Source organism: Petaurus breviceps, unplaced genomic scaffold (assembly GCF_028583685.1).
Source record: "Petaurus breviceps papuanus isolate PSGF00001 unplaced genomic scaffold, PetGlider_PUasm1.0 91133, whole genome shotgun sequence".
NCBI lineage: Eukaryota > Metazoa > Chordata > Mammalia > Diprotodontia > Petauridae > Petaurus > Petaurus breviceps.
The window spans coordinates 41,428,562-41,436,456 of record NW_027187419.1 but is presented as its reverse complement, the minus strand read 5'-3'; the positions used below and the strand labels follow the sequence as shown (position 1 = coordinate 41,436,456).

At 39.6% G+C, this 7,895-nt stretch overlaps 1 pseudogene; it reads left to right on the top strand.

Annotated features, from left to right (window-relative positions):
- Positions 1–6,378: 6,378 nt before the first annotated feature.
- LOC138154866 (phospholipid hydroperoxide glutathione peroxidase pseudogene) lies at positions 6,379–7,319 on the top strand (annotated as a pseudogene).
- Positions 7,320–7,895: the final 576 nt, after the last annotated feature.

Sequence of the window (7,895 nt, the reverse complement as noted above, 5' to 3'; positions counted from 1 at the left end):
TTGGAAACCATTGACTTAATCCACTAAGTGAGAAACATTTAAATTAAAAACCAAGTCAATTATTGAAGAAAAAAATAGGAGAGACAGAAGAATTTGAAATTGGCATCATTGTTTGTTCACATTAGGGTTTAAATTGGACAAGTTCTAAAGGAATCAAGGTCTGGTACTTCTGTGAAATGCTCAGAGAAAATGGAACCATCGTTGGCCGTTCTGGAGAGAGAGAGAGTATGAGTATGGATTTGGAGTAAGGACCTAAGTTCAGATCCTGTCTCTGTTATTCCAGGAATGATCTTAGGTAAGTGATTAGCATCTCTGGGCCTCGGTTTTTTCTGTAGAATAATGCCTTTGGACTATATGACCTGCATAAGATTTTTTCAAGTGCTAAATCTGTGTTCTTGTAATCCAATCATCTTAAAAATAGTTTAAGTTTCATCTCTAATTATGAAACAGGAGTAACAAGCAACAATAAAGAGGGCATCTCCAAAAACCCATAGTCACAGCAGGGCAAAAAACAAGAAGAACCTATTTCTGGCCCCTTTCCCAGTCTCAGACCTTTTGATGTCTCCCACTGTGAGGTGTGGGATTCATCCAACTCAGTCCTACAGAGGATATTGGCAGCTTTCCTCTCTTCAAGGGACCCTGGGGAATTGGAATCAGATGCAAATGGTTAACCTCCTACTGAGACCAAAATACCATTTCCGAAGATTATTAAGTATGATAAGATCACACAGGTTTCATTTTTAATTCATTTAGAAAGAGATTTCAATTCTCTCTTTCTCACACACACACACACACACACACACACACACACTCTCTCTCTCTCTCTCTCCCCCTGGTTCACGAATATCCCTATTATTGTCATTCCTAGGGGGTTGGGATAATACAAATATGACTCACAGTCAAGTTAAGTTGGAGATTAAAAAAATGCAGAGATAATTAAATAATTATAAAGCCCATTCTTTGTGAATGGGATTTTCCCCATTTCCTTTTCTATCCCTTACAGAATAGGAAGGCCAGGCAGTTGTATTAGATCAAGCTAAAAATGCAAAGCCTAAATGAAACTTTAAACCAACACTAGTGATCACACATAAAGCTTGTTTAAAGCTGATATTCCAGCAGAATATTTATAAATTGGGTTGAATAGTGGTGAACTGGCAAAAAGACAAAACTGAGCTAATAGCAAGTATAGCTGCTTTTGGGAGAATCCTATGATTGTAAGAATCTTCCAGAGGTCATTTAATCCATCCCCCTGACTTAGTCATAGCCTCACAAAGAAAATCAGTTTTTTTTTCCTGGTACTTACTCAAATTTCTCTGTCAGAACTGTAATTATATGTCTTTGTTTTTTATCCTACCACTCTAATCTCAGCTGTATGAGTGGAGAAGATGTGACTTATTCAAAATGTATATTTTGAATATAGTACTCTGTACACAGTAGACATTTCATATATTTGTGTTTAATGGTCAGATGAAAGAACTATAGATGTTTCATAGAGCAACTGATTGTCATCCTCTACCAGGCATGGGGAACCTGTGACCTCAAGTCTACATGTGGCCTTCTAAGTCTCTGGGTGCAGTCTTTGAATTGAATTCAAATTTTATAAACAAATCCTTTTGTTAAGGGGACTTGTTCTACGAAGTTTGGATTTAGTCAAAAGGCTGTACTTGAGGACCTAGAGGGCCACATTTGGCCTTGAGATTGCAAGTTCCTTACCCCTGAAAGTTTTTACTTGGAAAGTTATGAATAATATAATTAGCTAGATGAGGGTAATGATTATGATGATGATTATAAATAGGTGGATAGATGATAGATAGAAATATTGCAAGATATTTTATAATCCTATGTATTTCATTTTATGCATTGAAAAATATCATTCTTGAGGAGTACATAATACCAAAGGGAACCTTAACACAACAAAAGTTAAGAACCTTTGTTCTAGACAATATTCTTCCATGTGTTCTATAGATTATTTATTCATTTAATGTCATTTTTACAAGCCTTTATTATCCTTCCCTCTTAACCCCCATGCACAATTAAAAAAAAAACAAACAAAAGCAAACTCCATAACAAATATCATAACCCAGCAAAACAAATTCCCATATAAGTCATGTTCAAAAAGTCACATCAGCTCTTTGGAAGATCTGTTGGCACATTTCATTTTTAGTCTTTTGGATTTGTGGTTTATAAATTCACTGATGAGAGTTTGAAAGTTTCAAAAGACTTTTCAATATATTTCTCAATTTCATCCCTCTGATCTGTGGGCAATATCTCACTACCAATCCCATCACTTGCACCTCTCTTATGGGGAGAGCTCCTTCACATACATACTCTGCATCACAATAGTCATTAAGTGAATACATGATAAGAACAAGATGAAGGTTTTGTTTCCAGATTTAGGCGATCCAGTTCCTCTCCTCTTCTCTGCTTTCAGGTCTCATGGGGAATAAGGATCCTTCATTACCTTCTGCTCAAGAAGCATGCTCCTTCTGAAGCAGTAGGGAGATGAGGCTCCTCTGGGAAAAGTACAGAGAGAGTAGGAAGAACAAGAAACCATTGAAATACCTAAACCCTAATTCCATCTGGCTGATCATTTGGCATTAGCATCAAGTGGTTTGTTCATTACTTGGTCCATTGAGTTAGAAATGCTTATAGAACTCTCCTGCAGGCCATCAAGGATGGAACTCCAGGGCATAGCTTTCCAGCCCCACAGGGATAATATGAAAGATAAGGTCTTCTCTACCCAGGGTCCTTCTGGTAGATAATTTGGGGAAACTGTAACCCAGAGAATTTATTCTTCAGGAACAAACAACAGAACACTGTCAGAAAACGGGAATAGACATGAGCTTGAGGCTTTTTGTCACAGATCTTCCCTGGATACAGGACCAGTATCTAGGCCTCCTGAGGCCCAATGTACTTTTTTAGCCAGGAAGAGGAGGGAAGGAAGTAGGGGAGGCAGGGAGCAGTAAGAGGCCTGCAGGGATAGAAATATCTTGAGAGTTAGAAAGCAGCTAGAAAGGAGTTAGAAAAGTCTGGAGAGTGAGGAATAGAAACTGGAGAGAAATCATCTGTCTGTAAATTTCAAGCTGTACCATCTAACAGCAAACCTGCAGCTCCTTTATGCTCTATCTCCTAGTCCCAGTACCAGGCCCTTCCCACAGTGTCTCCATGCAATGGAGGCACCAATGTAGGCCCTCTCCCAAGGAGAGATTAAACACCGCATTTATTATGGCAACTGAAAGGATACATTATTGCTATTCCAAGAGAGAGAGATTTATGGCTGTACTTAATGAATGCTAATAGTTTTCTTATCAGTGGGTAGCAATGCAAACATTTTTGTGTATGGTAAGGTTAAAGTAAACCTTCAAAGAGGCCTTACAGAACTTGAAAGCTGGTGATTAGTTCTTGACAAGACCAGCTAATAAGAAGCAGCTCCTGGAAGGCTGTGGTCTGGCTTAGCTAGAATATATTATGCTCCAGAGTGTTTTACGGTTTCACATCTGTCCTCTCAGAACCGGGCTGTCACACAAGATGCAGACGGCTTTTGTGCTTTGCTGGAAACCCCAAGGCACTTTTACTCTCTAACCAATGTAATCTGGGGGCTGAGTAAAGGCGAACAAAAAGCCTTTTTAATGAGTAAAAAATACATATAAATGCCTGTGTTACCTAACATAGCCTAACAAAAAATGTACCAAGGAACTATGGGTCAGCGATGGTGCTTCTGCCTTCATCAGTCAACCTCTGGATGTGGTCCATGGTAAAATGAGGCTGGCAATAACAAATTCCAACCCAGGAAGAATGAGCCACTCTCTGAATGCCTATGTAAGACCTTCACCTCCCCCCACCCCTTAGGCTTATAAGGAGCAGAGAGAATGTACAAGAAAGAAACAAATAACTTCATAATGCAAATTCTTTATATTGATAAACAATATGCATGCTTATACAACTGTATTAACAAGAATTACATACTGCAACGAGTTCTAAACTGTGCTCTGCAACTAATAACCAGAATTTTGATTACTTGATCAAAGGATCAATTCCATGAAATGAATGGTGGAGCAATAGAAAAGACTGTTGGATGTGGAGCTGAGAATTTTAGTTCTGCCCACTTCTAGCAAAGGGATTTTGGGTAACTCATTTCCCTTCTTTGGGTCTCAGTTTCCTTCTGTATATACTGAGGGAGTAAATGGTCTCTAAAGTCCCTGCATAGTACTATGGAAATAGCATTGTATTTAGGGTCAAAGGATCTGGCTTTAATTCCACCTTGCCTCTGTCACTTACGACTCTGACTTCAGATGAATTATTTAACACTTCCCAACTTTTATTCCTTCATCCTTTTTTTTTTTGGTGGAATTGTTTTTTCATTTCAGTCATGTACTACTTTGTGTGAACCCATTTGAGATTTTCTTGGCAGAGATACTAGAGTGGTTTACCATTTCTTTCTCTAGCTCATTTTGCAGGTGAGGAAACTGAGGCAAATAGGGTTAAGTGGCTTGCCCTGGGTCACACAAGTAGGAAGTGTCTGAGGCCAGATTTGAACTCAAGAAGATGAGTCTTCCTGACTCCAGATCCAGCACTTTACTCACTGTGGCACCAGCTAGCTGTCCCTTCATACATAAAATGGGGACAGAAATATATTTAAGGTCTAACTTACATTTTGTAGACCTTGAAGCACTGGAGGTTAAGATTGCACAGTAGAAGGAATGATGACTTTGAAGTCTGAGGACCAAGGTTCAAATCCAGGCTCTGTCACTTAGTCCTTTGTGGCCTTGAACAAAATATTTAAATTCTTTCATCCTCAATTTCCTTATCTATAAAATGAGAATCTTGGACTAATTACATCTCATCAATCAAAAAACATTTGTGATGTGCCTACTCTATAACCATGTGATCTAAGTCTCCTCTAAGATTTAAATCTGTGATGCTACAGTCTTACAAAAATGTGAATCATTAATTTTGAAAGGTGTTAAAAATCTGATCCATGTAGTGACCAATCATGACCTCAAAAGACTGATGGTGAGTCATGCATCCTGCATCTTGGCAGAGAGATGATAGACTAGATGTTCAGAATGAGACATTCCTTTTCAGACATGATCAATGTGTTGATTTCTTTTATTTGACTATATTTTTTTACAAGGTAGGGTTTCTATTTGGAGGGGGAAAGGAAGGGGAAGAAAAATTAATGTATAGTGATAGAAATACATCAAAAAAGGAGAGAAAAGGGGCAGCCAGGTAGCACAGTGAGTAAGAGCACCAACCCCAGAGTCGGGATGACCTGGGATTGAATCTGGGCTCAGACACTTAGCACCCACCGAGAAGCACCTGGAGGTGTAACCTCGAGCAAGTTATTTAACCCCAATTGCTTAAAAAAAAGGAGAGAAAAGAACATCAATAAAACATTAAAACACTTAAAAAGAAGTTCACAAAAGGACACAAATAGTACGATTTTGTAGTTAATTAATTTGTTAAATTCATGATATACTTTTACAAACCTAATTAAAAGAAGTTGAATTTCATATAAAGTCTTTCTTTTTTTGCTTTTCTTTCTATATTGAAATTTTTCGTTCTGCTAATGAATGCTAAATTCATGTTAAAAAATAATTTACTTTAAGAATAAGAAATATGTGTTAATAGCCAATCTGTTGATCTTCTTTTGACCTTCCTCTTCAATCCATCTAGAAGATGCCCATCTGAAAATCAATTGTAGGATGCACACAAGTGTACTGTAATGACAGCTAAAATTAGCTGTCCCTCTACTCTGTATCTGTTTGGGTTAAAACATAGACTAGTCCAGGGCTTCTTAAACTTTTTCCAGGGGTGGCTAGGTGGCATAGTGAATAGAGCACCAACCCTTGAGTCAGGACAACCTGAGTTCAAATCCAGCCTCAGACATTTAACACTTACTAGCCACGTGACCTTGGGCAAGTCACTTAACCCCAATTGCTCTGCCTTCCCCCCTCCTAAAGGCAAAAAAAAAAAAAAAAAAAAAAAAAAAAAACTTTTTCTAACACTTTTTGTGTTGCCACAGTGTTCCTTGGCATTGCGTGTCCTGAAGGCACATGCTGTGCAAAGTACACATGCTTTGTGTTCAGAACCAAAGCTTCAGTGAAGTGCCATTATGCAACAAGGACCAGTGCAGGCAGAAACACCTCAGATTCATTAGTTGTTGGGTTTTCAATTAATTTTTTGTCGTTGTGTGTTTAGAGACCTTTTATTGTTACCAAATTTCTTACAACGTCATGTGGGGTCAGGACCCACAGCTTAAAAAGCACTGGACTAGATTATATTTGGGTCTGGGGAAACTGTAGCCATTTCTCTATGCCATTAAGAAGTCATTGAAAATTCTGGACAGGTGAAGGAGCCTCCCCCGCCACCACCGAAATGAGTTTCTGCCTCCTCTACCGCCTGGTGAAGCCAGCTCTGCTGTGCACAGCCCTGGCGGCCCCGGGCCTTTCCAGCAATATGGTCGCTTCCCGAAATGATTGGAGATGTGCCAGGTCAATGCACGACTTTTCTGCTAAGGACATTGATGGTCGCATAGTGCCCTGGATAAGTACAGGGACTATGTCTGCATCGTGACCAATGTAGCCTCCCAGTGAGGTAAGACAGACGTAAACTACACTCAAGCTTGTCGACATTAACGCCAGATATGCTGAGCATGGTTTACGGATTTTAGCTTTCCCCTGCAACCAGTTTGGGAGGCAGGAGGCAGGAGCCAGGGAATAATGAGGAAATCCAAGAATTCTCTGCTGGCTACAATGTCAACTTTGATATGTACAGCAAAATATGTGTCAATGGTGACGATGCCCATCCCCTATGGAAATGGATGAAAATCCAACCCAGAGGGAAGGGCATTTTGGGAAACGCAATAAAGTAGAACTTCACCAAGTTCCTTATTGACAAAGGGCTGTGTGGTGAAGCAGTATGGTCCCGTGGAAGAGCCCCTGGTGATTGAGAAGGACCTGCCTTTCTACCTCTAGTCCCCCCTCCCTTCCTATACCTGTCTCTCCTGATCCTCAGAGTCTTCCACTCGGCATCAATGACTGTCTGCCTTCAAACCAGGGCACTGGTGAGGTAGACCCAACAACCTTGTGTGCATCTCCACCGGAGGAAGACCCTGGGGCCCTGGCGACAGCCTGCAGCCTCAAGCCCCTGCCTCATTCATTGGAATAAAAAGTTAAAAGTAACTCTGGCCCAGGTCTTGTTCTGTGGTGCCCCGATTTGATCCCTGGCTCAAGGAGCAGGAGCCCTAATTTGGAATTCAAAACCTTATGGATGTGAATGTTGAAAATTAAGAATAAATAATGGCAATTAAAAAAAAAAAAGAAAATTCTGGACAGTTAAAGAACCCCTGAAAGGGTATGCCCTTAAAAGTAAATAAGTTCCGACAAACAGGTAGAAACCTATGAAGCCAAGGAGGTGATATGGTTAGATTGAGATTTCTCAAGGATTTTGTCAGAGAATTTTGGAGATGGGAGGAACTTAATAGGTCATCTAACCCAAACTCTTCATTTCATAGAAGGGGAAACCATAACTTAAAAAGCAATGTCAGTTGCCAAATCATAGCTAGTTAAAGGGTTTCTTGACTCCCAAACTAGCTATCATCCCACTATACTATATTATCTACCATATTCTGTTACTTACACTACAGATATAAGGAGAGTTGTTTTTTTTTTTCTTCTTGACTCCACACAATGATACCCATCAAGTATTTACATGGTAAGGAAGTGGAGTTTGAAGATTAACATTCCTCAACACCATTCTCAGTCCTGAAGTGTAATGGGGAAAAAGAACAAATTTGCAAATAATTGAAATCAAGGTAACTCCCAGATTTACAAAATTACTCTCAAGACTCTGTCCTTGGCCCTCTTTTCTTTCCCTTCATACCCTGTCAGTGA